The 16925-nt window shown below is 46.6% G+C and overlaps 1 protein-coding gene across 1 annotated transcript in view; it reads right to left on the reverse strand.

Moving 5' to 3' along the window:
- Positions 1–16925, reverse strand: part of LOC141121614 (uncharacterized) — a 257821-nt gene that overhangs the window by 222236 nt on the left and 18660 nt on the right. The window lies entirely within an intron of this gene.

Genomic DNA, 16925 nt, shown 5'->3' on the forward strand with positions numbered 1-16925 from the left:
CGAGAAACGTCTCATAGTGTGAACACAGCCTTGTCATTATTCCCTAGTGTCCTCTCGGATGTTTCAGGACAATACCAGGATTTAAAATATTGTCCCATTGCATCCTCATTCACTAAATTTTTCTTGGCATCTCATAATTTCCCATTTCCCATCCAAGTTCAATCCCCTCAAATAAAAAACAAAACAAAGCTTATGGACTGTTCTATGTCTCTGAGTTCCTGAGAGATGGATGCTGGGCTGTGCAGGGTGACAGGTAAACCATAACATTCATAAACCCCTACAGCTTCTACGTCATGTGACAGAACCCCTGTCAGTGATGGATGGTGTGTATCTGCCACACAGAATCTTGAGGTTCTCAAGATAAATGAGTGGCAGTGAAAGGCCTGTAGGCAGCAAGGGGTTTAAGCACTGGCCACACTTTGCTCCACACCTGGGGTATAATTCTGCCTTACCTGGGTTAATCAGTGTGGTGCTGAGAGAGGAGAAGGCAGGCTGTCAGGGAACATGCCTGCAGGACTGAAACAGACCCAGTGAGGTCTATCTATTAGCCAGGAGGCTTATATTCCTTTGATGGACTTTTGCTTTGGACTATGTTTTCTACCCCATACCGGAAGCCTTTCCGTTTGCTTTATTTGCTGACCAAATAAACATGGGCAGGAAGCCCTTAACCTTGCATACGGCTGGATTACCTTCACACTGAAAGGCAAGTTTGTTGGCTACACTGTGTACCTGATGTTAAGAGACTGTATTAAGATAACCTGTGTGAACGTTGTGTCAGCAATCCTAAAAGGACAGCAGTGTGTGTCTATACCACTTGGCCTTGCTCCAAAGTAATGCTGCACAGCAACAGGCTTATAAGCAAGCTACTGCTGCACAACAAGTAACAAATAGACTGTTGGCTGCTCAGCAGCAGCAAGCCCAAGCAACCCGCGGGCAGGCTGTGGCTGCCCTTGCTCATGCAACAGAGGCTCAAGTGACTCCTTTGGCACAGACAAATGGGGCTCAAGTGGCTGCCTTGGCTCAGGCAGCTGAGAAAGACCGACAGGTCTTAGCTGAAGTACTACAGCGGATTCCAGCCCAGACTACAAATGTCTCCACAGGGTCCCCTGGTGACACTCTGCCAGACACAAAAAGTCACATTCTTCAAAACATGACATCCTAGGATGATATGGAGGTGTTTTTATGTACTTTTAAGAGAACTGCTAAGGGGCAGGCCTGGCCTAAAGACCATTGGGCTGCGCTTGTGGCACCACTGTTGGCAGGGGGCTCCCAAAAAGCCTACTTTGACTTGTTTGTGGAGGATGCCCGAGATTATGACAAACTCAAAGCTGAGATCTTGCAGCATCTGGGGGTCACAGCGGCAGTGAGAGCACAGCGAGTACACAGCTGGAATTTCAAGGCCAATGGATTTCCCCACTCTCAAATGTATGACCTAGTCAACCTGGTCAAACGGTTTCTGCAGCCTAAGATACTCACAGGGCCCCAAATAGCAGAGAGAGTTGCAATGGACCAGTTCCTGAGAGCTCTACCTCCTGAGTTGCAGAAGCGGGTAAGGCAACCTGATCCAAGTTCAAAGGATGGTCTGGATGAGCTGGTGAAATGCTACTTCGCAGCAGAGGACCCGGTTGCTGGTTCTGCAGTTTCAAGATCCCCAACGGTCAAAAGACCCCCTCCTGTGGCCACCTGGTCAACCCCAGTATCACAGCTGGTCAAGCCGAAAAAGGGAAGTCCTGAGAGGCCGGCGAGAGTGGTCAGAGTATCACCCACTGTTGAAAGACCCTGTTGGCCTCCCCAGTGTTGGGAGTGCAGTGAGTGGGGTCACATCGCTGCCAAGTGTCCCCTGAATCCTGAGCCTATGGAGTGTGATGTAGTTCGATGCATGTCCCTGTTTGCTCACCCATGCCTAGTCGCTGACATGGACATGCTGAGCTCTGTGGTAAAGATAAGGGGAAAAGTGTGCATGCCCTCCTGGACTCTGGAAGCCTGGTCACCCTGGTCCATACCCAGCTTGTAGACCCTGAACAGCTGACCCAGCATCAGGTAGAAGTGGTATGTGTGCATGGTGACTGCAAGAAGTACCCCACAGCACTGGTGCCCTTTGAAACCAGCTCAGGATCTGTTTGCCATGAAGTGGCTGTGTCCACAGTGTAATACTGGGGAGAGAATTTCCACTGTTCTAGGAACTCTGCAGTGGGAAGGATAAGAGTCCAGAGCCTGGACTTCCTAGTGGGACTGCAGGGGGAACCCCAACCCCTGTAGGGATGACCCCTGATGAAAATGTGTCTTTTCCCCTAGCTGTCCATGCGGGTGAACCAGAAGTGACCCCTGAGATCCTAGATGTCTCTCGGGGCAACTTTGGGAACGCCCAGTTACAGGATCCTACTCTAGTGCAAGCCCGTAAAAATGTGAAGGTAAACAATGGGACCTCAGTAGCCCTGGGGTTGGATAATGTGTTTCCTCGTATGGCGGTTAACCATGACATGTTGTATCGGGTTGACAACATTTGGTGTGAGGTGTAGAACAACTCATGGTGCCTGGCCCTTATAGGAGGACAGTGTTAAACCTGACCCATACACATGCCCTGGGGGGTCACCTTGTCTAAGAAAAGACCAAAGAACGTATTTTACAGTGTTTCTTTTGGCCCGACATACATGCTGATGTGAGAAACTATTGTGAGTCATGCCTTGAGTGTCAAAAAGCAGCCCCTATGCCCCATTACTGTATCCCACTGGTGCCGTTGCCCGTTCTTAAGATAAATGAGTGGCAGTGAAAGGCCTGTAGGCAGCAAGGGGTTAGGCACTGGCCACACCTTGCTCCACACCTGGGCTATAATTCTGCCTTAACTGGCTTAATCAGTGTGGTGCTGAGATAGAAGGCAGGCTGTGTGGGAACATGCAGGGCTAAAACAGACCCAGTAAGATCTATCTATTAGCCAAGAGGCTTATATTTGTTTGATGGACTTTTGCTTTGGACTGTTTTCTACCCCTGTGCGGGATGCCTGTTTGCTTTATTTGCTGACCAAATAAACATGGGCGGGAAGCCTTTAACCTTGCATACGGCTGGATTACCTTTCTGAAAACTCTTCACTTGAAGCTAATCGCCCACAGTCATCACAAGATTCCATTCTTCAGCTGGCCACAACTTACTACAGATGCCTGTTTCCAGTCCTGCCATGTCATTAATCTCAGGGGACAAACAGTACAGGAGTTGTAAGGGAGCACTCTCTCATAGGGATGAGCTTCGTGTTCGAGTCGAACCCACGTTCGACTCGAACATCGGCTGTTCGATCGTTCGTCGAATTCCGAACATTATGGGCCGTTCGCGCCAAATTCGTGTGGCGCGTCACGGCCCATAATTCGCTGCGGCATCGCAGTGCATTGCTGGCTGATGATTGGCCAAGCATGCACTATGAAGCGCATGTTTGGCCAATCACAGCATCGTCGGTAGAGAGAGCTGTAATTGGCCAAAGCCAGGGTGGCTTTGGCCAATTATGGCTCAGGCGGCCCTGTGTAGTGTGTGTTCCGGCGTTGAGATACATAGATAGACAGAGAGACAGTGTCATTTCATTTGAGTTAGATAGATTAGGCAGGACAGTCAGTGAGTTAGCTGCACTTACAGTGTATTGTGTATATATATGCATCCCAGGTGTTGCATATATATATATATATATATATATACACTGTATTCCGTTTAGCTAGATCCGTTCCTGTTATCTTCCTACTGACAGGCAGGCTTGTCTTGTTACAGTATTTACAGCTACCTGAAGAAAATTGCTGGTGTTCTTTTGATCCTATTAGTACCACAGTCAGGCAGCTAGACTATTTACAGTTAGTGTAGTGCGTCCTGCTCACAGTGTTCAGCTAAAACTACAAGTTAGTGTAGTGAGACCTCTGCACCGTGTTCATCTAAAGCTACAAGTTAGTGTGGTGCGTCCTGCTCACAGTGTTCAGCTAAAACTACAAGTTAGTGTGGTGCATCCTCCTCACAGTGTTCAGCTTAACCTACAAGTTATTTTTTTGCGAGCTCTGCACAGTGTTCATATAAAGCTACAAGTTAGTGTAGTGCGTCCTGCTCACAGTGTTCAGCTAAAACTACCAGTTAGTGTAGTGAGACCTCTGCACAGTGTTCATCTAAAACTACAAGTTAGTGTAGTGCGTCCTGCTCACAGTGTTCAGCTAAAACTACAAGTTAGTGTAGTGAGACCTCTGCAAAGTGTTCATCTAAAGCTACAAGTTAGTGTAGTGCGTCCTGCTCACAGTGTTCAGCTAAAACTACAAGTTAGTGTGGTGCGTCCTCCTCACAGTGTTCAGCTAAACCTACAAGTTATTTTTTTGCAAGCTCTGCACAGTGTTCATCTAAAGCTACAAGTTAGTGTAGTGCGTCCTGCTCACAGTGTTCAGCTAAAACTACCAGTTAGTGTAGTGAGACCTCTGCACAGTGTTCATCTAAAACTACAAGTTAGTGTACTGCGTCCTGCTCACAGTGTTCAGCTAAAACTACAAGTTAGTGTAGTGAGACCTCTGCACAGTGTTCATCTAAAGCTACAAGTTAGTGTAGTGCGTCCTGCTCACAGTGTTCAGCTAAAACTACAAGTTAGTGTGATGCGTCCTCCTCACAGTGTTAAGCTAAACCTACAAGTTAGTGTAGTGTGACCTCTGCACAGTGTTCAGCTAAAGCTACAAGTTAGTGTAGTGCGTCCTGCTCACAGTGTTCAGCTAAAACTACAAGTTAGTTTGGTGCGTCCTCCTCAAAGTGTTCAGCTAAACCTACAAGTTATTTTTTTGCGAGCTCTGCACAGTGTTCAGCTAAAGCTACCTGTAGAAGGTTGGTGGTGTTTTCCTGATCCTATCACTACCGCAGGCAGCTAAATAAGCTGCAAGTTATTTTTTTGCGAGCTCTGCACAGTGTTCAGCTAAAGCTACCTGTAGAAGGTTGGTGGTGTTTTCCTGATCCTATCACTACCGCAGGCAGCTAAATAAGCTGCAAGTTATTTTTTGGTGAGCTCTGCACAGTGTTCACCTAAAGCTACCTGTAGAAGGTTGGTGGTGTTTTCCTTATCCTATCACTACCGCAGGCAGCTAAAAAAGCTACAAGTTAGTTTTTTGCGAGCTCTGCACAGTGTTCAGCTAAAGCTACCTGTAGAAGGTTGGTGGTGTTCTCATACTACAGGCAGGCAGTTGATTTTGCTAGCTGCAGTATCAGTACATATATATATATATATCCCAGCTTAGTGCAGCTACAGGCCATTAGTATGTCTGGAAGGCCAAGAAGGAGAGGCAGACAGTCACAAGCCAATAAGAGAGGGCAAGCAGGCTCTGTGTCTAGTGCTGGTCGTGGAGACGGTACATCCTCATCAGCACGTGGCCGTGGGACACACTTGGCCTTTTTTTCGGCAGCTGGCCGTGTTGAGCCGCAACATGCGGAAGACTTGGTCGAGTGGATGACCAAGCCGTCCTCATCCTCCTCATCCTCTCTCACCCATGCTCAGGGTACTTTGTCTGGCAAAGCAGCGGCCTCTTCCCTCGGCTCAATGTCATCAGTGACTCCTTCTTTAGCCCCACCATGTCCTCCTGAGGAGTCCCTCAAACTGTTTGACCACAGTGTTGGGTACATGCTCCAGGAGGATGCCCAGCGTTTGGAAGGCTCTGATGATGATACTGAGCTCGATGAAAGCAGTAACGTGAGCACAGACAGAGGGGGTGCCCAAGAAGGACAGTAATCTGGCAGTCATGCTCCCCCTGCTGCAGCATACTGCCAGGTTTGCTCCAGTGATGAGGAGGGAGGGGATGATGAGGTCACTGACTCAACGTGGGTGCCTGATAGGAGAGAGGAGGAGGAGGAGGAGGCGGCACATCACCAACGAGGCAGGATGCCCTCCAGGGGCCAGCCTAAGGGCAGCACACTGACTGCATCACACCCCAAAGCTCCACATGTGCAGGGCGCTGCAGGCTCTGCGCGTTACTCAAAAAGTTCTTTGGTGTGGGCCTTTTTTGAGACGAGTGCATCAGATCGCACCGCTGCTATTTGCAACATATGTCTCAAGCGTATCTCGCGTGGCCAAAACATCTCCCGCTTGGGTACCACATGCTTGACCAGACATATGTTGACCTGCCATGCAGTTCGTTGGCAAGCATATCTAAAAGACCCACACCAAAGAACAAAGAGGACCTCTCCTTGCTCCTCATCAGCTGAGATCTCCAGCCCCACTATACCTTCAGTCCTCTCTGAGACCTGCACTGAGAGGAATGAAGGTGTAGAATTAGGTGTGTCACAGCCAAGTACTTGTGGGCAATCTGCTTTCTGTACACCGACGTCAGATTGTACCAGGCAAATTTCCCTGCCCCAGCTGCTGCACCGCCGAAAGAAGTTTGCTCCCAGCCATCCACATGCCCAGCAGTTGAATGCTAGCTTGGCAAAATTGCTAGCACTTCAACTGCTGCCTTTTCAGTTGGTAGACTCTGCCCCCTTCCGTGAGTTTGTGGAATGTGCGGTTCCTCAGTGGCAGGTACCCAAACGCCGCTTTTTCTCACGGAAGGCGATTCCGGCTCTCTACCGGCATGTGGAAGGCAATGTCCATGCCTCGCTGGACAGGGCGGTCAGCGGTAAGGTGCATATTACCGCTGACTCATGGTCCAGCAGGCATGGACAGGGACGTTACCTAAGTTTCACGGCGCATTGGGTGACTCTGCTGGCAGCTGGGAAGGATGCAGGACAAGGTGCAGTAGTGTTGGAGGTTGTTCCGCCACCACGCCTCCAAAATGCCACTACTAATGATTGTGACACACCTCTCTCCTCCACCCCCTCCTTTTTTTCTTCCTCCATGACCTCTTCCTGTGCTTTGTCCTCGGAACCAGCGGTGCTCCGTAGCCGTTCAAGGGGCTACGCAAGTACACAGGCCAAAAGAACAGAGGCAGGAAGAGGAGGACTTCCTTAGCTCTCAAGGCCCCCTTTATCCAGACAGTCTTCCTGCGTGCCCGCTGATCACGCAGGAGGAGGAGGAGGAGGAGGAGGAGGAGGAAGATTGTGTCAGTATGGAGGTGGAGCCTGGCACTCAGCATCAGCAGCAGTCTTTAAGGGATCAGTCCCAAGAAACACATGGACTTGTACGTGGCTGGGAGGAGGTGGCTGCGGACCATGTCGTCCTTAGTGACCCAGAGGACTCCGGACCGAATGCCTCAGCAAACCTACGCTGCATGGCCTCCCTGATCCTGCAAAGCCTGCGTAAGGATCCTCGTATTCGTGGTTTTAGGGAGAAGGACCAATACTGGCTGGCAACCCTCCTTGATCCACGTTACAAGGGTAAGGTTGCGGACCTTATCTTGCCATCGCAGAGGGAGCAGAGGATGAAACATCTTCGGGAGGCCTTGCAGAAAGGTCTGTGCAACGCGTTCCCAGAGACTGGGAGGTTACAAACTCCTGTTTCTGGACAACGTGTTGCTGAGGCTTCGGTCAGTCAAAGAAGGAGCGGTGAAGAAGGTGGCCGTCTGACCGATGCGTTCAGACAATTTTTTGGTCCGCAGCCCCAAGGTATGATCGGTTCCAGCAACCATCGCCTGTTTTACATGGTGCAGGAATACCTAGGGGCAAGATCTGACTTGGACACCTTTCCCACCGAAAATCCTCTGGGTTACTTGAGGATGGATCACTGGCCAGAGCTTGCACAGTATGCAATTGAGCTACTGGCCTGTCCTGCATCCAGCGTTCTTTCGGAACGCACATTCAGTGCTGCTGGAGGCTTTGTACCCGATCACAGGGTGCGTCTGTCCACCGACACGGTCGATCGACTGACCTTCATAAAAATGAATCAGTCTTGGATCACCACCAGCTACCAAGCACCTGATGCTGATGTAACCGAATAATTTTTTTTGAATCTCAGATCCCTTCAAAGACTGCCTATGCTGATGCTGAGTGACTATCCTGAGTAATTATCCTCTTCCTCCTCAATGATCACGCTGATAGCTTGTAAGAACATTTTTGGTTCTGGGCGCCACCACCAGTGCCTAAGGCCCAATTTTTCAGCCCCTGTTTAACAGGGGCGTGTAATTACAATTTTTGATGCAATACTTTGTAGCAGGGCTCGTTCCTGCACTCCAACTAGAGTATCTGTGAGGGGTTGCAGTGTTGTGGCACCAGTGCTTAAGGCCTAATTTTTCAGCCCCTGTTCAACAGGGGCATGTAATTACAATTCTTGATCTAATATTTCACAGCAGGGCCCATTTCTGCACCCACCAAGAGCGAGTGAGGACTTACAGTGTTGTGGCACCAGCACCACCACCACCACCACCAAAGGCCCAATTTTTCTGCCCTTGCTCAACAGGGGCATGTAATTACAATTCTTGATCTAATATTTCACAGCAGGGCCCATTTCTGCACCCACCAAGAGCGAGTGAGGACTTACAGTGTTGATCTAATATTTCACAGCAGGGCCCTGTGAGGGCTTACAGTGTTGTGGCCACAACAACACCTAAGGCCCAAATTTCTGCAGAGTATATAGGGCAGGCCCCTACTTTCAAACATCTAACTTACAAACGACTCCTACTTGCAAACGGAAGGAGACAACAGGAAATGAGATGAAATCTACCCCTAGGAAGGGAAATTCTCTCCTCTAAGAGTTAATATGGGAAAAACGTTTCTCATTTCCACTGATGCTTTCCAATCCTTGTTCCACAAAAAAACCCCAAATTTTCAAAAAACATTTGTCATTGGGACAAAAAGTGAGGTGAAATCTTCTGAAGAGGAGGACAGACAGCAAAACAAATGTCACAGGTGATAACCCTTCCCTATGTTTTCCAAAAAGCTTAAAAAATATTTTTTGGCTGGAGCTAAACACGTTAAAAATGTACACGTTCAAAATTACAAACAGATTCTACTTAACAACAAACCTACAGTCCCTGTCTTGTTTGCACCGCCTGTATACTGCTGTTCAGAGTATATAGGGCCTGGTGGCCCCACACCTTTCCTTATTTTAATTTGGGTGCGGGGTTCCCCTTAATATCCATACAAAACCCAAAGGGCCTGGTAATGGACTGGGGGGTACCCATGCCGTTTGTCTCACTGATTTTCATCCATATTGCCAGGACCCGACAGTACATTAAAGCCGCAAGCAGTTTTAAATTACTTTTTTCCTTTAAAAATGACATTTTGTGCAGGGACTGTTCTAAGCACGGGAAACACACGCCACTTTACAGGCATACTATAGACACCCCCCAGGTACGATATTTAAAGGAATATTTCACTTTTTTTTTTTTTACTTTAAGCATCATTAAAATGATGCTCCCGAAAAAACGGCCGTTTTTAAAAGTTTTTTTTGCATTGATACATGTCGCCTGGGGCAGGACCCGGGTCCCCAAACCCTTTTTAGGACAATAACATGCAAATTAGCCTTTAAAATGAGCACTTTTGATTTTGAACGTTCGAGTCCCATAGACGTCAATAGGGTTCTAACGTTCGTGCAAATTTCGGTATGTTCGCAGGTTCTGGTGCGAACCGAACCGGGGGGTGTTCGGCTCATCCCTACTCTCTCATCAGTTCAGCCTCTACCAGGTATGTGATAGGGGTCTTAAGATATCTTTATATGTATGTGTCTGCCTCTAGACTGTTCTTTGAAGGGAGGAGTCTCAGCGGAGCCTGGGCGAGGTACTCTTCACATATTGAGGGCATGCGGACTAGTATGGTTTGGGGGGCTGCACACTTGCTGCTGAACCCCCTATCTTGGCAAGCCAGACTTCAAACACGGAGAAAGGTCTGGTAGAGATTTTGGGGAGAACCCACTTTATTTTGCATGAGTTTACCCCTTAAAACTCATACCAGACCCTTAATAAAAATGAGGCTCTGGTACTGAATTGGTAGGAAATTCATGCTGCTAATTTCTCCAAATAGTTTTTCTCTTCTGAAAAACGTAAGGTCCTCCCAAAATCTATACCATACCTTTATCCAAAATCGCAGAGTGGTATGGATGTTAAAGGGGTACCCCCACAAAAAAAGCATTGGGGCGCCCAAAATCTATGACATACTCTTCAGGACAGATGGGACAGTTGCCTGTCTTGCCTAGGGAGTCTTGGTCATCCCCCTGGGAGGTATAGGATCAACTTTCTTGCCTCCCCCCATCCAGGGCGTTTATGGTCAGCTTTGCCTGTGTCAGGGTTGGGCTCAGCCCTTCCTTCTCTGAGCTGGCCGCTCAGCTGTCGGCTAATTGCCAGCTCATAGCTCTCCACAAGTACTCAGCTGCTGATGATATCCTGCTCGTCAGTCCTGCCTACTTAAGACGTCCAGCCCAGAGGATCTCTGCCTTCGCCTTCAACATCACAGCGACGCTCTCCTGCATTCCTGTTAAAAGATTTGCTTGGCTGACATCCCTTCTGGCTCCAGATCCTGCTTGCTGTTTTAATACACTCATCTCCAACTCCCTGACGTTTGGCTTGTCTGACTATCTGTTCCGATTCCTGAACTCTGGCTATGTTTTGACTAAGTTTCTTCTATTTATTTTTATTATTAAACAAGTGTGATTTAACTGTACTTCTGTCTCGGTCTGATTTCATGGTTTCTGACAGTCTGTTGATTGGGAAGAATCCCATTTGATAGAAACAGACTCTTCAGTATCCAGATCCAATTGTCCAAATTCTGATTTGGACCTGCATCGGTGTGGTGATAACCCCGCTATAAACAAAACAAAGTTACGGTGGCAACCATGGTCATCTGCCTGTCCCCCTGTAGGGGGGTTACCAATGGGCTCTTCCATTGCACCATTTCTGTCCCTGTTGTCTGACATGGCTGATCCTGTTTGTAGAAGTCAAGTGTGTAGTGGTATCAGCAAAGGATCAGCCACACTGTGATTTTTAATTGACCTTTACTGACTGTATGCAGGATAGAAAGGTACAACAAGATATAACCAGTATTAAATTGAGGGTTATAAAGAGATGGCATCCAAACAGGTAACAGGAATACCAGTGACAAGTCTTACATTTACTCATTGGGTGGAGATAAACAATGATATGGCAAAGAAGAAGAGCCCCAGGCAAACAAAATACGTTGAACATGTACTGAAAATTAAGGTAAATACTTGTGGTGCCCTGGGAGGGAACACAGTCTATCTGTTGTCAGGGGACTGGCTGCAGAGGATAGCCAGGTAGTTGAGGAGTGGAATCCCACAACAGGCTTCCAAATAGGTGCAGAAGTCTCTGGAAAAGCAGTCCAGACAGCTTTGAGCAATGCCACCCACCTGAATGGCTGTATTGGCAAATTTATCTCAACGATGTCCACCACTTTGACTGGGACTTACATTAGTCCTGTGTGCTCTTATGCCCTTTGGTGGTAGCCCACTCACCAACAACAGCTAGCCAGCCCAGCGTCAGCTGCTTCATTAGTTATGGCCCCATTAAAGCCCAGTAGGAGGGAGGAGCTGAAAATGTTATTCCCTGGACATGTCGAGAAGACCAGGGGATGATGGGAGCCTGTTAAAAGGTCCTGTGCTGGCTGCTGAGGAAGGTGGGTAAAGGGGCACTACATAAGCAAACACACCTCTGAAAAGTCCTCAATATTAATAATTCATAACTCCCGTTGTCCAGAAAGCGTGTCACTGAGTGATGCCTGCCGATTGCCCAAAATAAAGCACGCCAACGCACCTTTTCTGAATGAAAACTCACCACAAATGATAGGGGCAGGGTGACATAATTGACTACATATGGACATGACCGTATTTGGGTCAGTGAAATCACGTTTCCCATGTGTTGTAATTGGCCAAATATAGACACGCCCTTTGTTTATATTCAGCTAAGGGACTTATCATTTATGGTGAGCATTCATTAGGAGTGAATGCGTCGTCCTTTTTTTTTTTTTTTTTTTTTTTTTTTGGCGGGTATCATACATCATGATTGGCCTGGATCTACATTGCTGGACAATGTGATTGACGATAGGTTTACAGTGTGGGATTTTTTATTTTTTTTTTAAATAAAGGACTTTGCCATGATGTGTGTGTTTATTTATAGTATAGGAATTTCTCACATTGTCATTCTGTTTACTTTCTGAATTTTTGTAAATAGATAACCAGGGGTAGTACCCCCTTCCTTTTTTTTTATAGATGTGCATCTGGGGGCCTGCCTATTTTCAAGTGAGTTTTAAGATTTTGTCTCCCTTGCAGGTCTTTCAACCACAAGGCCAGGGAGTTTGGGGGAGAAGGCCTTTGTCCTACTTTTTTTTTTTTTTTTAATACTTTAATTTTTTTTAATTTTTATTGCTATCACTAGGAATGAACAGTATCCCTTGTGATAGCGTAGACAATGACAGGTACTTTATGGAGCGATTTCTCATCTGCCCTCAAAAGCAGCTGATCAAACACAGATCGGTCTGATTGGCTGCTTCAATGGCTGGTGGGACAGGACAGCCTGGAAATGGCAGTGGCTGGCTGCAGGAGGGCGGCCTCCTCCCATCCCTGTTAAAGATATTGGGTAGCTGTACAGACACTTGAAACACTTTTTTTTTTTTTAAATATTGTCAGCAGACAATTTTAATACCAGGATCATGGCTGAAGCTGCAACCATGATCCCAATATAACCACTTAAACCCGAGGACGTACTGATACGTCCTAATGCTGGAAGTGGTTAAAGATTCTGCTTCCATTAACTTAAAGCAAAACTATACTCACCTAAACTCCAGCGATGCGGCATCCCCGAGCTCCCCGCCCGGCTTCTGACATCTTCAGGCAGCCGGCTTCCGGGTCTTGATCGCCAGCTGCTGTCATAGGCCGGGTGGGTATGACGTCACTCCCGTACATGTGCTGGAGTTCAGGCAGATTCGTCATTGCCGAATTTGTACAGCAAGCTGCGCATGCATGGCTCACTGTACAGGGGGCAGACAGGCAGGAGAGTAGTTTTAATGCAGAAGAGACAAAGTATTAAAGATCCTGCCTGTCCACCCATGTTTATTATCTAGCCTAAAGTTCCACTTTAAGGTCAGTAGGGTTTGAATTAACATTTAGAACTTAGGAACAGTTCAGTGAACCTCTCTCAAACTGAGCCCAGCAATGTTCGACTCATCCCTACTCCCCTCTGTGAGTTCTCTGATGTCTGACAAGGTCTGATTTTTCTGAAAAACATTTCCCACACTCAGGGCAGGAAAACGGCTTCTCCCCTGTGTGACATCTCTGATGTCTAGCAAGGTGTGATTTCCGTGTAAAACATTTTCTGCACTGAGGACAGGAATACGGCTTCTCCCCTGTGTGAGATCTCAGATGTATAAAAAGTTTGGATTTCCATGAAAAACATTTCCCACATTCAGAGCAGGAATACGGCTTCTCCTCTGTGTGAGTTGTCTGATGTGAGTAAAGAGAGGACAACTGTGTAAAACATTTCCCGCACTGAGAGCAGGAATACGGCTTCTCTCCCGTGTGAGATCTCTGGTGCATAACAAGTCTTGATTTCCATGAAAAACATTTCCCACACTCAGAACAGGAATACGGCTTCTTTCCTCTGTGAATCTTCTCATGCAAGTAAAGATTGGACAGCCCTGAAAAACATTTCCCGCACTCAGGGCAAGAATATGGCTTTTCCCCTGTGTGCAATCTCTGATGTGAAACAAGGTGTGATTTCTGTGTATAACATTTCCCACACTCGGGACAAGAATACGGCTTTACCCCCGTGTGAGATTTCTGATGTCTCACAAGATTTGATTTGTTTGTAAAACATTTTCTACATTGAGGACATGAATACGGCTTCTCTCCTGTGTGAGATCTGCAATGTATGACGAGTTCTGACTGATGAAGAAAACATTTCCCGCACTCAGGACAGGAATGAAGCTTCTCACCTGTGTGAGATCTCTGATGTACAGTGAGACTTAATTCCGAGCTAAAATTTTCCCCACATTCAGGACAGGAAAATTTCTCCTCCCCCTGAATTCTGGCACCATCCCTCACAGTATGAGGTTGCTCAGAGTCAGAGGGAGTTGATGGCCTCTCCACACTGTGAAGTCCTCCATCCATAGCTGAACTCATTGTCTTTTCTCCTGCACAATCTCTTGTGATGTCCTCATCTTCCATTTTACAACCTGGAGGTAAAGTGAGACTATTCTTTGAGGGTTTCCTGATGGTGTGTCCTGGAAAAATATAAAAACGTGATCAATACATAAAAGAGGGTTAGCTCACTTAAATTAAAATTCCATCTGGATCAGGTAGATTTTAGTGAGAAGATGTTCTCTGTGGATGTTCCAACCAGCTGTGACTTTCCCTCTTCAGTAAAGGGCCTTTGTTCCTCCTCTCAGATCCCTTCTACATTTACACAACCTTGTCAGAAGAGCAGGAACCAATGGGGAATGGGAGGTGCTCTTCACACAACTACAATCCTAGGCACTGGGTCATGTGATCTCTGATGATGAAAATGGTTAAAGTTCAGACTGGTAGAGCCTTTAGCATTGAACAAGTGACCATAGGCCTAGGCTTCTGGTGAAAAGAACTATTCTGCCCCACTTTTATGTCATTTTCTGTGTTGTATTGCACTGCATCAGGTTATCCACTTGCTGCCAAATCACGTACCTGTATGTCATTTAACTTCAAGTGGTTGTCCCAGAGTACTGTGGTTGTACCATTGTTTAGAGCCGGCGGTTGGCTCTCTTGTAATAACAACCGATGCGGCTAAGCGCCTAAGCAGCCACTCGGCTGTTATTACAAGCACTGGGAGGGGACATTCCCCCTCAACCTTCTGCCACTCGCCCAGGCTCCAGGCTGGCCGGAGTCCTGAAGAAAGTCGGAATTGGCTTTGAACCGGTCTCGGATATAGTAACCTGGAATCTACATCATTACATCACTTCCGGTTTACTGGAGGCGCCAGTTTTAAAAAATCCAAAGTATTCAAAAATGTTGATTTTGGTGCTTTGAATGCTTTTAAGTGCAAAGGAGGGATTTGGGGTCTTATAGACCCCAGATCTCTCCATAAAGAGTATCTGTCACGTGCCTATTGCTGTCACAGGGATGTTTACATTCCTTGTGACAACAATAAAAATGATTAAAAAAAATAATAATTTAAACCTACATTGTAAAAATAAAAAAATAATATACTGAAAATTAATATGAATAAAAGAAATTAAAGTGCCCCAACCCCCCCCCCCCACCATGCTAACACGATAAGTCGAATGCGTGCATCGGTCCTGAACGCACGCAAACCACGACCTCCCACACATGTTGGGTATCACCGCAAACGTCAGATCATGGGTAGTAATTCTAGCACTAGAACTCCTCTGTACATCTAAAGTGGTAACCTGTGGCTTTTAAAGCGTCGCCTATGGATTGTAAAATTCACGTTGTTTGTCATCGTTGTGCTGGCGTGAACAATTTTAAAGTGTGACATGTTTGGGATCTATTTACCCGGCGTGACATCATCCTTAATATTTTACAAAAAATTGGGTTATGTATTGGTTTTTTTTGCATTAAAATTTTAAAAGGGTATTTTTTTTTGAAAAATTCACAAAAACTGCGTTTGAAAAATCGCTGCGCAAATACCGCGTGACATAAAAAAAATTGCAAAACCCACCATTTTATTCCCTAGGGTCTCTGCTAAAAAAATTTAAAAAAAAATAAATAAATGTATAATGTTTGGGAGTTATAAGTAATTTTCTAGCAAAAAATACCAATTGAAACTTGTAAACAAAAAGTTCCAGAAAAAGCCTGGTCTTCAACTCGTTAGTATAGTTTTGTAGTATGCTGACGTCTAGTGGCATTTTTGGGCCACTACAACTTGTTTCCTCTATGATTTTGCTTTCTACAAGCTGGAGAATAAGCTGGTTTCTACAGTGTGGGAAGGTGAGCAGAGCAGCTCCAGAGAACAAAAAATTGTTTACCCAATTTATCCAGGCTTTATTCTGACACAAATTGTGCTACAGGCTCTGTATGGGACAGACAGAACACACACATCCTGCATTCCTTTCTGCCAGCACAAGTCATATGGTTCTTACAGAGACTCTGACAGGGAGAAAAGAATTCAGGATGTCTGAGTGTTCTGTCCATCCATCCATCATCTTTAACATAAATATTGCTGGTTCACAATACAAGAAGAATGCATTGAAAAATTAAAAAGGACATTATCCTCTAGCGGCATTCTACTAATTCTGTTTTCCACACTTTAGTAACAAGCAAGGGCTCTTGCACATAGTGCACTCCTGATCTCTGCATTGTGTGCATAGGGCACTCCTGATATCGGAATTGTGTGCATGGTGCACTCCTGATCTCTGCACTGTACAGTATATGCACCGCACTCCTAAACCCTGCATTGTGTATGTAGCACACTCCTGAACCCTGAATTGTGTGTAGCACACACCAGAACCCTGCACTTTGTATGTAGCACAAGCCTCAAAACTGCACTCTGTAAATAGCGCAACCACGAAGTCTGCACTCTTAACGTTGTGCACTCCTGAACTCTGCACTCTGTATGTAGTGCAAGCCTGAACCCTGCACTCTGTACATAACACACTCCTGAACTCTGCACTCTGTACTGTATGTGGCACACTTCTGAACATTGCACTCTGTATGTAGCACAATCCTGAATTCTGCACTCTGTAAATAGCACCCCCTTGGTTGTAAACCCTGGTAAAAAAAAAGAAAAAAACCCTGCAAGACAAAGGCATAATGAGCTAGTATGCATAGCACATTAGCTCATTATGAATTACTTACCCGAGAACGAAGCCCCAGCAGCTGTCCTCGTCTCCCCCTCTGGTCGGCGACATCTCTCCCGGGGGTTACTTCCGGGTATCGCGGTTCCAGCGCTGTGATTGACCGGAGCCACAATGACGTCACTCCCGTGCATGTGTGCGGGTGCCGCCGCAACGGCACACAGACTGAAGCAACGGCACATACGTGCTGTTGCTTCAGTTTGCCCGAGTGCACATGTGCCAATGTCATCGGCACATGCAGGGACAGGGGATATCTCCTAAACCATGCAGGTTTA

Source organism: Aquarana catesbeiana, unplaced genomic scaffold, assembly GCF_042186555.1.
Source record: "Aquarana catesbeiana isolate 2022-GZ unplaced genomic scaffold, ASM4218655v1 unanchor226, whole genome shotgun sequence".
Classification (NCBI taxonomy): domain Eukaryota; kingdom Metazoa; phylum Chordata; class Amphibia; order Anura; family Ranidae; genus Aquarana; species Aquarana catesbeiana.